This window comes from Triticum dicoccoides, chromosome 2A, assembly GCF_002162155.2.
Source record: "Triticum dicoccoides isolate Atlit2015 ecotype Zavitan chromosome 2A, WEW_v2.0, whole genome shotgun sequence".
Taxonomy (NCBI): domain Eukaryota; kingdom Viridiplantae; phylum Streptophyta; class Magnoliopsida; order Poales; family Poaceae; genus Triticum; species Triticum dicoccoides.
The window spans coordinates 55,331,357-55,348,041 of NC_041382.1; the positions used below are offsets into that span (position 1 = coordinate 55,331,357).

The 16,685-nt window shown below is 49.2% G+C and overlaps 1 pseudogene; it reads left to right on the plus strand.

The window, feature by feature from the left end:
* The first annotated feature begins 10,421 nt into the window (after positions 1 to 10,421).
* On the plus strand, positions 10,422 to 15,935 carry LOC119353174 (annotated as a pseudogene).
* Positions 15,936 to 16,685: the final 750 nt, after the last annotated feature.

Consider the following 16,685-nt stretch of genomic DNA (forward strand, 5'->3'; position numbering starts at 1 on the left):
TTGTTGGCGAAGATGACGTGTGTCCGTAGGCGAAGATGCCTTGAAGTCGCTTGGCGAAGATGCCAAAGGAGATGGTGAAGTCCTTGAGCGATTGTTGGTGTTGAGCTCTTGACCTTCACGTTCGTGGTGGTGATGGTGTCGATGCCGATGTGATCTTGCCGGAGATAGTAGCTCAGAAGCATGTGCACTAGAGCGTCTTCTCGAAGATGAGGAAGATCGCTTGTAGGACTTGATGAGGGCTTTGATGTCCTCCATTTGAGCTTGCATCTTGGCGTTGTTGGATTTGTTCGTGGCATCGAACTCGTCGTTGTTGTTGTAGACCGAAGGTGAAATGCCTTGCCTATCCATCACAAGACTCGAGCAAAGGTGAGTAGGAAATGAGATAAACAATACCAAGTTACCTTTTCCCAAAGTTGAGGATGTATCTCGTATCACTCAATGTGAGATGAAAGAATAGTGGAATTGGTACCGGACTTGTTCACTCACACCTATCAAGTAAAGCTTATGGAGGAGCTTGGTGAGGATAGTGGCACAAAAAATTTGATGCAAAATGTTAGCAAGAGTCAATAATGTTGGAAAAGATTCACAAATTCGCAAGTGAAACAAGTAGACCAATAGCAATATGTGGCACACGGAAACACACACGCGAATAGATAAATGGGGTCGTGCAACCAAGGAATGAGCACTAAATGTGGAATCCATGGAAAACGCTCGTGTTGCACAACTCAAGAGAGACGCTAGCACGATTGCTCAATAGGCGGATACGACACTTGTGCACAACCTATAAGATGCAAAATGTATGAGCTTTCTATCCCAAGTATGCTATATGTATGATGTTCCCGTTGTTCTTCTCAAGATGATCCAAGATGATCGGATATGACAATCTTATGTGCAATGGTATGATGCTATGGCACTTGCTTACAAGCTCTTTGCTCTCTTTTCTTTTGCTTAAAAGCTTATTCTCTCCCTTTTTTTGATATGGCCACTATGCGAAATGCACAAACCAAGATAGCAATTGTGTATATGCGGGAACAATCTTGTGACACAAGAGATGATATGCTACCAATATGATATGGTATGTATGCAATGGAAGGGTGGATCACTAATGTGCACAAGTAACGTTGCCGACAATACTCAAATGGCTAGTCTCGATAGGCAAGTAACGCAAAATGGGCTAGGGGTTATCAATGCAATGGCAAGGGGAATGTACAATGGTGTCGTTGAGGTTACCATCCTTGATGATGATGAGTGGCGGTGTTCTTGATGTAGATACCAAGATGATGTAGACCCGTCCCTAAGTAGCTGAAACACCTTAGGAAACGATAAAAACCGCAAACTCAAAATCTCCAAAGGAAAATGTCAAATGGTGGTAGCGGGGATGGCAATGTGGAAGTGGTGGTGATGGATGATGAAGAAGCAACCGTCCCTAAGTAGCCGAAACACCTTAGGAGACTCAAGTCACCACTCAAACAACCACAAATGCTAAATGGAGCAAAATGGGTTAGGTTGCGGAAGGCTATGTTGGGTTTTGCGGATGATATGGTGGAAGGCCTAGGCAAAGATGCCAAAATTTCAAAATTTTATGGAGTCAAATGGTGTTGAAACCAAGATGAGCAGCTCGGGCATGTCGCTAGCTTTTCAACGAGCCAAAGAACACCCAAATCGGAGTTCGGAAGTGGAAGTTATGACCGAAAATATAAAGTGGACGCGGCTGATTCTGGGAGGGCCATGCGCACGGGGTCCAGGGCCCGTGGGCACGGGGTGCCGTGCGCATGGTACACACACCGAGGGCACGGGGTCACCTGGGACACGTGGGTTTGGCAGATTTCTTCCCGATCTGGGCTCCAAATGGATGGATCTCGTTGCTGGGGTTTAGCTGGGGGTATGGGGGTGGTATGGGGGGTGGGAGGTCGAAGGGGCAGCAACCGAAGTGCACTTGAAGGGTCGTGCGCACGGGGTCTGTCTGGCCCGTGTGCACGGGGTGATCTGTGAGCGGACGAACTGCTCCGGATCCGTGGGTAATCTCGAAATTGGGGTCAAAATCGAAGGGTGGAAGGTGGAGGGAAGCTAGATCCACTTGAAACCAAGCAAATCCATGGATCAAATCCAACAAAACATCACCAAACCAACAAATCACAAAAAAAATTGGGGCTGTTTTTTGTGGGGATTTTCGAAATTGGGGAAGAACACAACAAAACTAGGCTAGAAAACAAAGAGGGGTGCTCCAATTTCGTGAGAAACCATGGCTCATGATACCATAATGATATAGGATGGAACCCTAAGTGGAGATCTTTCACGAATTGGAGGGGGAATCCCCAAGAATAAGATGAACACAAGAGGGAAAACAAGAGGAACACTCAAGAACAAGTCTAATCACACATCCACTAGACAATCAAACACACAAGATCCACAAGGTACATGAACAATCAAAGGGAAATAAAATACATGGTAGAGTTCATCCCAAATCCTATGAAGGAGATGAGGGCTTGATGAATCCCTTAGGATCTTCTCCAATGGAGGCCTTGAACTCCAATGGAGTCTCCTCTCTCAAGAGGAATCCCACAAGGGAAGATACATGAGCTAAGCTCTAGTGTTTAGATCTATTCTTAGCTAAGTCTAAATGGAGGAGATGAAGGAGTATATATAGTCCTAGGCAAATAGAGGGATAAGTGGGGATGGTAAAACAAGGGCAAAGCCCGCAGCATCACACAGGGGGCCCCGTGTGCACGGGGTAAGTGGAGCCCGTGCACACGGGGTATCCAGAGACCCGACGCATGAGCCCGTGCGCACGGGGTCCATGAGGCCCATGGACACGGGGGTCCCGTGGGCACGGTACACGCCCGTGCGCACGGGGTCTTCAGGACCGCCAGCCTGGGATGCCCGTGGGCACGGGGTCGGAGGGGCCCGTGCGCACGGGGTCGCCTGGGAGCTGCTGCCTTCTTCTTGGCGCTTCCTTCTCCGCTTCCAGGCTTCCCTCTTGGATGGTGTAGATGTTCTCTTCCGCGTGAACTCGTCCTCACTATGCTTGAAGCTCCGACAATACCTATGAATGCACACGGAAGGAATGTCAAGTAGTATACCATCCTCAAAGGGGTCAAGTGAACACGTGTAAAGGAGATGATTCACCTTTATGTATGCGAAGTAGATGTGGCACGTGTCACTTGCCAAACGAACTCTTGACATGGTGATGTCCATAGGATGCTCCGCATCATCGTGGCTGAATAGCCGGTCGGCGATGTCGTCGACGAGCGCCGCCGGCAGGTTGGGCCAGTCTCGCCTGCCCGTGTAGATGATCGTTAAGAAATCAAGAGATATTAGGATATGATAGGAAGGCAGGGGGATGGGCTGACCATTCGTCTTCGCGGCGGAGTTGGGGCAGGGGATGCTGGCGGGCGAGGTTGCTCCTCTTTCGCCTCTTACTCAAAAGAGAGGCGTGGCGGCGGCTGAGACTGACCCGCCTTGGTATTTGAGTTTAGTTCAGTACACGTGAGGATGGAAATGGGCCGCGAGGGGAAGTTGGCTAATTGGTTGATGAGGTTGCTGGGCTAAGAGAGCCCCACGAAAATCCGGAAAACTACTTGCCTCAAGTTTTTCTGCCACTTCCTCAAGTTGTTGGGCTAAGAAGACAGTCAGAATAGAAGAAAGAAAGAAGTCCATTTTTCACCCTCAAATGTACCCCAATAGACAAATCCCCCCTGAAGTCGATTTTGGTACAATTTTAACCCTGAAATATCTAAAACCAGATAAATTTGCCCCTTGAGTGGTTTTGCTGTGATTTAGGTGGTTTTAGGAGATGAGGTCGTCTTCCTCCTCTCTCTCCACCGAAGCCAAGTCCTGCATAAGCACAAACACAAACACATGGTGAGCATCTCCCGAAAGCAAGTGAAGTGTGGTGTGGCACGCCCAGACCGGGGTGAGGAAATGGATGAGGTTGAAGGCGGGAGTGGCGGGCATGTCGACGTCCTTATCTAACTTGGCGAGCGCCCACTAGAGGACGTAGGCGTTGGGCTTGGAGCGGCTGAGTGCCAACACGACGGCGGTGGGCGCCGCATCCGCTCTGGTCCCCTCTTCCTCTTGCGTGGCCATTGGTGGATCTCACATACCCTGTTCATCAGAGAGTGGCGGGGAAACGGAATCGGACAGCAATGGTCGCGGCCGGCGACGACCGCTCTGGTCGAAGAAGAGCAAGATAGAGGAGTACGTACCAGGTCGACTAGGTTAGGGGCTCCATGATACGCTCTGGTTAAGGACTCTCGCTGTTGTCGCGCGCGGAGCCGACGACTAGGTTAGGGGCTCTCGATGCAATGACAGAGGACCTCACCCTGCACTCGCGCGCCAGGTCGGGGAGGACGGCTGTAGTGGCTACCGGGGCAGCGCATCATGGAGGAGGGAGCTCGGTGTCGGGAGGAGCCAGGAGCGTCAGGAACACCGGAGGTAGCTCAGGGAACGCGACAGAGTCGCCAAAGCTCGTAGGAGCTAGGGATTTTGCCATGACGGAGGCAGCATACCGAACACGGGGAAGGTAACTGCAGACTGTAATTTTGCGCAACTAGGTCCAGTCGCTTTGGCAGACTAAATGAGGGAGGCGCGGTGAAGCTTTGTGACTTGGCGGCATGGCTCAAGGTAGCTGGTGGCCTTGTGTGCGGCGACGGCGGCGGTGGTGACCGCAGCACGGGCGCGCGGGGCGTGCGATTCGTGCCATGAGAGGCGGAGAGGAGGGGAGGAGAAGGGGATAGAGGGGCTAGGGCACCCGGGGGCGAGTTATATAGGCCTATGGCAGCGTTGTAGCAGCTCGGTGGCGAGCATCGGCATCCATGGAGTCGGATGAATGACATGCAGAAGAGAGGGGGAGAGGAGGAAGACGATGCCATCTCCCAAAACCACCTAAATCATTGCAAAACTGCTCAAGGGGCAAATTTATCCGGTTTCATAGATTTCAGGGTTAAAATTGTACCAAAATCCATTTAAGAGGGGTATTTGTCCATTGAGACACATTTGAGGGTGAAAAATGGACTTCTTTCTAGAAGAAAAGGGAGCGCCTCAAGGACGCCCTAAATGGTCCAGCCCAACTCGGCGGCAGCGCCGGTTCCATAGCTACTTTTTTTTTGTTCTTTCTTTGTTTTATTACTTCCATACTTACATTTCTGAAATAAAAACATATTTAATTAAATTTTCGAAAATGTTAATCGCTTGTTTGAAAAAATGTTCATACAGTGTAAACAAATATGCATGCAACTTCTAAAAAATGTTGATAGCATTTAAGTAAATATTCGTAACATCTAAAAGATGTCTCCGCATTTCAAAAATATGTTCAGACATCTGAAAAAAGGTTTGTATGATTTAAAAAAATCCATTCAAAAAATGATCATGGCATTTAAAATAACAATGTAGCTTAAAAAAGTTGTACCATTCAAAAATTATTCAATACATTTAGAAAAAAATCACACATTTTTCAAAATTTGTCCTTGGCATTTTAGTAAAGTGCGTATACAATATAAAAAAAATTCCATTCCATTCTAGTTTTTTTAACATGTACTTAAAAATGTTTTAACATTTATTCAGAAAATATGTTTAACCTTTATTGAATGAAAATGTTCCAAACATGTATTTGAAAAGAATGTTAATCATGCATTTTAAAATGTTACATGTGTGTATGAAAAATTTACAACATGTATTGAAAAAATACGACAAAAAGAAATAAAAAAATAAACAAATGATAAAGATGAAAACCCAAAGAAAACCAGTAAAGAACCGTAGAGAAAAAAATACAGAAAACAAAAACAAAAGAAAAATAAGAAAATAAAACCTGAAGAGAAAAAAGAAAGCTGAAAAAAATACCAACCCAAATAAAATACAGCGCGCAAAAAAAGAACAGACTTCCAAGTTGGAGGCTTCTTCTCCAACTTGTCCACCAGCGGCAGCAGGTTGGCGGTGGAGACCTTCCAAATGGACAGGGGGAGGCCTAGGTATTGCACTGGGAAAGTAGCAATCGGGCATTGCCATTGAGAAGCAATTTTGTCGATGTGGTCGTTGGAGCAGTGAATGTGTGTAGCTGAGCACTTGGCTAACTTGATACGCCGACCGGCCACCAAGCCAAAAACCCGAGAAGACATATGGTTGTGAAGATGCCATGCACGTCGGAGTGGCAAAAATACGATGATGTCGTCGACCTAGAGAGACACACTCAAAGTCACGAGACGAGCAATAAGGTGGTGAAGTTGAATCGTACCTGGAGCCCCATTGATGAGGACGTACTCGTACACACGGAGTAGAAAAAGATGAAAATCCACTCCCTCCAATGTTGGCTGAAGCCTAGCTGTCAAAGCGTCTCATGGAGGAACGACCAAGAGACCGAATTGAAGGCGCGAGCAATGTCTGGCCTGAGAAGCATCAAGGGACCCTGAGGTTATGGAGAAGGCGCGCCGTCTGCTGGACAGAGCAAGAAAATGCAGATACATAAAATGATGTTTAGATGGCTGTTCAAGCCCTGGACATAAGCCGGCACTTCAAATTTCGCCGACTGTTTTTGTAGCTGTCGGTGGCTGTGACGGCTTGACCGTGACGCGAAGTTAGCGTCCGCAAAATTAGCAGCCGTCGAGATTGCAAAATCTGTACAGTGGCAGCCAGCAGCTTGTGTTACGGCGCGGGCGCCCACCGTTCCCGTTTGCCCACGGCTCCGGGCGCGGCCCGCGGAATGAACCGCCCGCCCGCCCGCCCGCGCGTCCACCCTTCCTTTTCCCGAGTCGCCGCCCCCCTTCTCTCTCTCAAGAAAAAGGGACAAATGCCGTCCCTGGCTCCCAGCGCGTGCGTGCCCTTTGCTTCCGTTGCGGGGAGGATGCATGTGCACACGCTAGCGCCACGGTACGAAAGAGCAAGTGATCCTCACGTATCGCCTTCTTTGTTACTACTCGTCCATGCTTAACTTGCCCGCAATTTTTTTACTCGAACCAACCGTCGTTTAATCCAAACGTACGCACGCACCCGGGTTGGTAACCACCACAGTAAACTTCAAGTCTAGCGGCCACGCTCCGAGGCGGACAAGGCAATTAGGGCTCAACTGACTCTCGTCGTCGCTGTCGTTGGTTCACATTGTTCATAGAGCAACTCCATCACGGTGACCCATTTGATCCGCGTGTGTCCGTTTGTGTCCGCGCGGACAAAAACCACATCCAGACGTAGCAACCATTTTATTTTGTGTTCGTTCGGACCTATTTCAGTCTCAAATTTATGCCATATTTAGGTCAGACGAATACAAAAACAGACGTTTTCTGTGTCTGCCTCGTCCGTCTGTGTCCGGGCCTGGCCCACGTGTCACCCACCCACCTCTCTCTCTCCTTATTTTATTCACTGGCCCACCACCCCTACCCTACATCTCTCATCCTGTTCTTCTTCTGCCACCGAGCCGCCGCCGACCACCTACCATCGACGACTCCCGCAAGACACCACCGAGCCGCCGCCGGCCAATTCTGTCGGCGTGCCCAAGGTGTACGACGGTGAGGAGCCGCTCCTGGTGCGGCTTCAACCCGCACCCGCCACGGGCGAGGACCGAGCTGCGGTGACTGTGGCTCCCTCGGGCGCCGCTCAAGGCCTCTAGCTGCTGGCCTCGGCGTTTGTAGCGCGTCTTCCTGGGATGGCAGTTGCGCGTGGCGACAGGCCGCTGCGTCCTCTCGTCCCCTGCATGCTCGCGCTGCCCCGCCGCGCCTGGCCTCGCCTCGCCTCGCCCAACCACGCCCGGCCTTGCGCTCGTCGCGCACGCCGTGCCACCCCCGCCGTGGGGTTCGAGCTCGCCCATTGACCTCCTTGCGCGCTACGAGCTCCCCTGCTTGCCACGTGTTCGAAGAAATGTCATGGCGCCATGGACAGTAAAAATGGGTTGGCTACCATTGGGCGCACCTGCCGACCCAATTAAAAAAGTGGACACGAACGGGTGGACGACCGACCCGGACAAACAAAAAAGGACAAAATTGACATCCTTTTGGGTCGGCCGGTCGGAGCTGCTCTTATGGCCATGGAGGCGGGATGGATCCCGGTCCTTATCGATGGGACATATCTTACTCCATTTTTAGTTAGAGTTTTCAATTTTAATAGAATTTATGTTCTACTCATGAAGGTGAGACGACGAAGGCTCCCTGAAAATTAAATAAGGTCTTTCTTGCCTTGTTCCCGTCCACGGTGCGTCTAGCGTTGTCGGCGGATGTGTGAAGGTGTGTCTTTGGCGCTTCTCACCAACTCGGCCGGGAGTGGTTTTTTATTGAACTGTTGGACCCTGTCTTCGTTCATGTGTTTCCACATTGGATCCTTCCTATCTAAACTTCTCTTCATCAACAACTGGTGTTGTTTTGGTGTGCCGGTACTTTGGGGCCCTAACATGATGACTTCTCTACTATCTATCACAACAATTCACTGAGGAAGGGGCAATAATGACGACTATCACTAGATGGTCTTCAAACTTGGATGTAATTATTTGTTACTTCCAGTATTCTCTGTGCTACCATGATAGATGATGATTAGATCGAAAGTCCCCCCCTCCCCCAGAAAAGTCTAGCGGCCATCACCCCACCCCCCTGCTCGTGGTGCCATAGAAGATAGATAAACAAAACAGATAGGGCGGAATAGGGGCGGCGGAGCATAGGATGGCCGAAATAGGGCGTGGCGGTGGCAGGGTGAATATTAAGATCAGGCGGTTGGGGCTCTCGCGGCAGCCGTTTAACGTCTGGTCGGCTGTTAGCGATGAACCAAATTTTACATCACTTTTAGCAATTTTTTAGTCGGGACAAAAAAAAATGATTGGTCGCCATGTAGATTTAGTGTTGTTGTTGGAGCTGCTCTTTGGCCTCCCAAACACAAAAAAACCGTTTTTTGTCACGACAACATTTTTTCATTTGATGTTTGAGATGCTCTTACAAAAAATCGACAAAAACCTAGATACGCATATCTTCAAAACAACACGAAACATGAAGATTCGGTAGCGGGGAGGAGCTTGGCGGGGACGACGATGAAACTAAATCAGACGACGTGCTAGTTCGGGGGCGGCGATGCGGTGCTCGAGGCCCGTGACTGGGTAAATACGACAGTTTGAAGCATGGTGGGATGACCGAAATTAGAGGAGATCTGGCGGTGACGCAAGCTCGGCGACGATGACCCCCCAAGTGGAGGGGTGGTGGTGGCTGTAATCGAAATTGGCCGGGGCAGTGGCGATGAAGACCCAAATACTTTTGGGTTTTTTTCTTCAGGTAATAAAGACCCAAATACACCAACCCTATGTATCTTTTTGGTCTGGCCCCCAAAAAAGTTTGGTCGTCAGTTATGTTATGTGGTATGGTCAAAATGATAAAAATATTCTGCTTTGTTTACTTTTCGGGTACTTTTTTGTCTGTCATTGGAAATGTGTGAGCTCATAATTTTTATTTTTAGTAACAAGAGCTCTCAAGAGAAAATTATTCCTCTTCGCTAAGAAAGGTGACTCTTAGGCGACAAGGGCTTCCTGCGTGTGTTGTCGCTCCAGTCTGCCTCACCGCCTATGGCCTTTGGGCCATGGAGACGCGTTGGACCTTGACCCTTGCTGGCGGGAGGACTCCTGCTCCGTTTATAGGTGTTTTTCTGAGATTGATTAAGGTTCGTGTTCTGCTCAGGCATGTGAGGCGGTGACTGCTCCTTGAAGATGGAACAAGGTTCTCCCCGCCTAGCCTCCTCCCCGGCGATGCGTCTAACGTCGTCGAAGTGCGTGTAGTGGTGGTGGTGTGTGTCTTCGACGGATCTCGTGGGATTCGGCTGGTGTTGGTCTTCGGTGGATCTTCGCGCACCAGATTATTACTTTTACTGCCCCAAGTAAAAATTAAAAGAATCACTCGAGCTAACCGTCACCTTTTTTTTCTTCGAGAAAACAGCGAACCGCTATCTAATCGAAACGTACGCCCGCACCCGGGTTTAGCAGTAACCGCCGGAGTAAACTTCAAGTCTTTAGCGGCCGCTTGGCCCCACCACGCACGCCCCTCCCTCGTCGTGATGCCGCCATAGATAAAACGGCCAGGCCCACCGCCCCCTTCCTCTCGTTTTCTCCGTTTCCTCCTCTCCTCTCCCCCCCTCGCTTCCCTTCCGCATCGGCGCCCTACCCTACCAAACCCAGTCCACCACCCCCCACTTCTCCCCTTTCCTTTCCAAATTCCATCCCAATTCCATCCAAAACCACCACCACTACCAAATCGTATACAATTCTCAGAGATTTGAATTCCCCTTAGCACCATTGCCATTATTATCTTCTCCGTCGGGAAGGAAGGAAGGAAGGAAGGAAGGAACTCGAACTCGAGGGTCGGCCTGCCTATTTGGGTGCCTTTTGTCGCCCACTGTTGGGTGCGCGTCTGAGCGTCTCCTCAATTCTCGTGCGGCGAGGCAAGTTTTCCCCCTCCCCCTCTCACCCCGAAATGGAACTCCCCTCCTTCCTTTTTACCCCTTTTATCTTCTCTCTCACTGTTCTTCACCCTCTTCTCGAGTGAAATCCGGCCGATTCGCGTCGCGGAATTTCGATCTGTTGCGTCCGGAGGTTCGATTGACGGTTCAACTGACTTGGATTTGTGGCGTGCGTGCAGGGATCTGCCCGTCTATGGTCGCCGGCGGGAGGGCGGTCCTGCGGCGGGCGAAGATGGGCGGCGACGACGACGACGAGTACGTCGTGGACGAGGACGAGGAGGAGGAGGTGGAGGAGGAGGATGACGTTGAGTACGCGGCGGCCGCGTGCTCCGACGAGGAGGAGGCCGAGGCGGAGCCCGAGGACGAATCTGACGCCGACTTCGACGGGGACGCGGAGGAGGAGGAGGACGACGACGAGGATTTCGAGATCGACAAGCCGCGGCACCGGCCGAGGCGCCCTCCCAGGCCTCCCCCCAGGCCCCGCGGGCGGGGCAGGAAGAAGGCCAAGTCGGACGACGACGACGATTCCGACGCCGATTCCGAGGAGGAGGAGGACGAGGACTTCGAGATCGACGCGCCGCGGCCCAGGCGGCGGCCGGCCAGGGCTCGCGGCCGGGGCCGGAAGCGGAGGCGGAGGCAGGAGTCGGAGCAGGAGGAATCCGATGCGGATTTCGAGGAGGAGTTGGAGGAGATCGAGACGCCGCGGCCCAAGCCTCGTCGACGGGCCAGGAAGGCCAAGCCGCGCGACGACGACGGCGACGACGACTCCGATGCGGATTTCGAGGAGGAGGAGGACGAGGATTTCGAGATCGACACGCCGCGGCCGAGGCGTGCGCCGACGGCTCGCTCCCGGGGCAGGTCGAGGAAGCAGGAAGAAGAGTCTGACGCGGAGTTGGATGGGGAGGACGAGGGCTTCGAGATCGAGACGCCGACGCCGAGGTGCGCGCCCACGGCTCGCTCCCGGGGCAGGGCGGGGAAGCAGGAAGACGAGTCTGACGAGGAGTTCAATGGGGAGGAGGATGGATTGGGCAACGAGGAGGTGGAGGTCGAGGCGCCATGGCCGAAACGCCCAGCCACGGTTCGGTTCCGGCGCAGAAGGGAGGAGCAAGAGATCGAGTCTGATGCAGATTTCAAAGGGGAGGAGGAAGAAGTGGAGAATGAGTTGGAGGTCGAGACCACACAGCCAGCCATGGACCCTTCCTGGGGTAGGAGTGAGGAGCAAGAGGATGAGTCTGATGCAGATTTCAAAGGGGGGGAGGAAGAACTAGAGAATGAGGAGTTGGAGGTCGAGACCCCACTGTCAGCCAACTTTCGCTCTGGTGGCAGGAATGTGAAGGAGGAGGATGAGCTTGATGCAGATTTCAATGTGGTTGAGGAGGAAGTTGAGGATCAGGAAGAGGATGACGAGCTGGAGATGGAGACGCCAGAGTCAGTCAAGTATCACTCCGGTGGCAGGAATGTCAAGGAGGATGAGCTTGATGCAGATTTCAATGTGTCTGAGGAGGAAGTTGAGGATCAGGAAGAGGATGAAGAGCTGGAGATCGAGACTCCAGAGTCAGTTAAGTATCGCTCTGGTGGCAGGAATGTGAAGGAGGAGGATGAGCTTGATGCAGATTTCAATGTGGCTGAGGAGGAAGTTGAGGATCAGGAAGAGGATGAAGAGCTGGAGATCGAGACGCCAGAGTCAGTCAAGTATCAGTCCGGTGGCAGGAATGTGAAGGAGGAGGATGAGCTTGATGCAGATTTCAATGGGGCGGTGGACGAAGTTGAGGATCAGGAAGAGGATGAGGAGTTGGAGACCGAGACGCTACAGCCGAGGAACCTGTCCGAGGCTCGTGGCAAGGGCAGGAAGGTGAAGTCAACACGCTCTAGCCGGCAGAGGCACGAGGATGATGATGATTACGAGGAAGAGATCGAGGATGAGGATGAAGACTTTGATCCGGAGGTGGACGAAGATGAGGAGGATGAGGAGGAAGATGTTGAAGAAGAAGATGATGATTTGGGGGATTATGCCCCAACTCGTGCCACAAATGTTAGACCTAGGAACCACTTGGCCAAGCGGAAGCCAGCGGCTGGGCGCCAACACCGTAAGAGGAAGAGTAGTTCCAAGGGAAAGACAAGGAATGGCACGTCAGCACGTCGGCGTAGGAGCAAGCGGCGGGTGGCTGACGACTATGAAGACGATGAGGAGGAAGAGGATGATGATGATTTTGTTGTCAAGGACGACGTGGAGGAAGAGGTCAATTACCGGCCAAGGAAGAAGGCCAAGGTTGGGAGGAAGACGAGGGAAGGTACTGCAGAGCCAGTTGCTGTGGGAGAAGCATGGCCATCAGTCGAATCTGACACATCAGAATTTGAGTTTGTGACATCTGACGAGGATCATGCTGAGAAGGAAACACCAGTTGCTGAGCCTGCGAGGATCAAGAGAAAGAAGGGTAGGAGGAAGAGGGGTTCTGAATCAGACTCGTCTTCAGACTCTGATTATGTCATATCGGAGGAGGAACTTAAGGATTTGGGGGTGCCTAGGCCCCAAGAGATCGTGCCACAGCTGCCTTCGCCCCCAGCACGAAGGACCATTGCTCCTAGGAGGGTAGACGAGAAGGGAAAAGAGCCAGAGGAGGCTTTGAAACAGATATGTGGTATCTGCCTCTCAGAGGAGCAGAGAGCTACAATACAGGGTGTGCTTAATTGCTGCTCACACTACTTCTGCTTCGCGTGCATCCTTGAGTGGTCAAAGGTGGAGTCGAGGTGTCCACTGTGTAAACGGCGTTTCAACACAATTACCAAGTCATCAGTGGCAGATCTAGGATTGGGGTTGAGGAATGCTCCTGTTAGGGTAGAAAAGCGCGATCAGGTAATGGTTTACTCTCCTGGTCACTATAAAATTACATATCCACAGGGTATAAAACCATTCTGCATTGCTTGCCCACTTAATATTTGAATTGGTTAGTCATTGAGATGAAATGCTCCTGTTAGGGTAGAAAAGCGCGATCAGGTAATGGTTTACTCTCCTGGTCACTATAAAATTACATATCCACAGGGTATAAAACCATTCTGCATTGCTTGCCCACTTAATATTTGAATTGGTTAGTCATTGAGATGAAATGCATTTATGTTCGAACTACCACTAAAAAAAAAGGGCAGCCCCAGTGCATGTAGCTCCCGCTTGCGCAGGGTCTGGGGAAGGGTCCGACCACTTTGGGTCTATTGTACGCAGCCTTTCCCTACATTTCTGTAAGAGGCTGTTTCCAGGACTTGAACCCGTGACCTCATGGTCACAAGGCAGCAGCTTTACCACTGCGCTAAGGCTCCCCTTCTCGAACTACCACTAAAATATATGAAAATCCTGTCCCCGTAGGAATGGAACATACATTTTGCTGTTACTTATTATAATAAGTGTGCTGTGTTGTTTCTAGTGACCATCCAAAATGTTGGTTAGTGGATTAAAAGTTTTAAGCAGATATGACACGGAAATTTACCAATTTAGGGATAACATATCCATTACATCCACTTTGCCATTCAAACTCAGGGTTCGATGATGTAAATTCATATTTCTGCAAGTAAGAGCTTTTCTTGTTGTATTCACAACCTTGATGTTGATGTAAATCTGTAGATGTTGAGGACTTTATAACCTTTTGAATTTTGGATTATGTTCCGCATGACAACATATATAAAACCTCTTAATTGTTAGGATGCTAACTGAAACTTGTGCACTGGTTAGCTTAAAAGTAATGTTAACAATAAACCGTGACAGTTTGCATGGTTGTCTCATTTGTTCTGTTTCTTCCTTGAACAGGTATACCAGCCCACTGAAGATGAAATGAGGCGATGGTTGGACCCATACGAAAATGTTGTATGTATAGAGTGCAATCAAGGCGGTGATGACAATCTCATGTTGCTATGTGATATATGTGATTCCTCTGCACATACTTTCTGTGTTGGTCTGGGAAGAGAAGTACCAGAAGGCAACTGGTACTGTGGTGGGTGTAGATCCAGTGTGGAAGGGCCTTCTCATGCACAAACACAGGATAGGGTGGTTCACCGTGGAGATAGTAACATGAACACCGCCGATAGCAGTTCTGGTTCGTTGGGCAGATCTACATCAAGTGGAGTGTTCCAGAGACCACCACCAATAAACGTTCAGCCTTCTTTGCAAGGATTTGATCTAAATCTCTCTCCAATAGAAACACCTGAGGAAGATAAGCGAGCCGAGTCACATCTCTCAGCTGAACCTGTATCAACTCCTACTGGGAGGCATGCAACTCTTGATAGAAGGCGTGCCTTGAACCGACGCATTCGTATTCTTCTATTTAGACCTAGGACTGCAACTAATGCTTGGCAGAATAGCATTCAGCAAGACAGAAGCGCACCAGCAACAGAACAAAATCAACGGAACGCCTGCACCTCTACAGATGTGAGCCCATCATGTTCCAGGGCTGATTTTATGCAGAGCCAGCAGAGTAGCTCACATTTTGTACAGTCTGCAAGTAATCTTAATCAATGCACTGATGAGGGTGGAAGCAATTTCCGAGAAGTTGCAAATGCCAAGGACCAGCTGATTCCTATTGTCAAGAAGAGCATCAAGCACATTTGTGCCCGGTCCCCATTGGGTACGTATAGCGGTCTGAGCAAACTGTTTTAATGTATCAATTTTTCGAGCACCCACAAGTTAACATTTGGGTGTAATAGTTTGATTTTATCCTTAGCATATTAGATTACCTAGAGATTGAGTAGCCTTGTATTTTCATATTTAAAATGGTTGTTAGAGAAAATTAATTCAGTTTATGCTAGGGCATCATCCCATTGTAGCAGTTGTGGTCCCAAAATAAATTATCTAAACTGGAAATGTCTCAGGTTTGTGGCTATTAGTAGCCTAAATAATAATTGCCTGTCCTTTTTATAGTCCTTTTTTCTGCTATGCTGTTGGCCATTGTACGCTGAACTAAATGCAAAGACAGCTGTGTTGGACTATATATGCAATCTTGCTAAAGCATGACTATTTAACTGGAACTAACCTCTCATCCTTTATGTTTCAGATCAATCCTCTTTCACGAATGTAGCACGGCGGGCGACACACACTATCTTAGCGTTGTCTGGTATTGCGCACAACAAGGATAGGGTTGTTTCTACACCTTTTCCTTTTCCTAGCCATTGTTGCCACGCCTGTGATGGCCGAGAGCCAGCGTTTCTCATGAGAACCATCTGCTCGTCATGCTTCAACTCATTCGTTGGTGATGTCGTCAGTCACATCGCTAATATGTTTTCTTGAAGTAGGTGGTCTTTTCAAGCTGGCATTTCTCTCTCTGCTGTCATCATTCTTTGAATTTATAGACACTTGGAAAGATTATACGGATACGAAGGTGTTAATGGATGTTGGATAGCTTGAAATATAGATCATTTCTAAATGATGCATTCTCTTTTGGAACTAACTTCTTAATTGACTTGTCATTAGCCATCCTGACAAGTTTCAAGGCTTCCAGCAAGCTGCTACAGTCTTCAATGATGATGCCCTCCAATGATCTTTTTTATTGCGAACTGTGTAACTTGCTTTTCCTTTCTCTCAGTATTATATGCTTTATCTCCAACAGAAGTGGAGCATCTTATATATCATGAGAGAAATCCGGAGGAGAAAAACTGAACATTAATATGTTGAGCATGCCACTATGAACATTAGAAATTGAGAATAGGATATAGGACCAAAGTTTGTATATACAAGCATATAACCACATGTGCGAGTCTGCTAGATCTGATGCACTGTTAAGAAAATCTCTGCATATCATTCCATTAGTGTTTGTTATACTTTGGAAGGAATAACCTTTCTTGGTAGGAATAGCTTGTGTCCTTTTCACTTGGTGTTCTCAGTTCGGTATCTTTCTTGTCTGCACTTGGTGAAGCCCCCTCTCATAACTGAAGCGAGGCGGTATTCGATTTATCGGATTTTGAGCTACCTGCCCTTTTCCCTTTTCTTGCTCTGATATTCCTCTTCCGAGTCTTCCTCTCGAGTCCTATATTCTTCTTCTAGGGTCCTATATATCTAAATTCAACAATTCCTGAACCCTTTTTATCTTTGTGTTCATCTGTACGGTTTGTGCAATTATGTTACCATCTTGCCCTTTTCCAACCGAAACATACTGTTACCTTTCGTGCAGATTAACCTATTGTTGATATGAGCTGTTTAACTCCCTAGGTCATGCAATCATTTAAGGGTTCATCTTCTCTCTTTTTCGTGGGATTTTATTAGTTCATTTTAGAACGAACGATTAGATTCCAGCAATCTC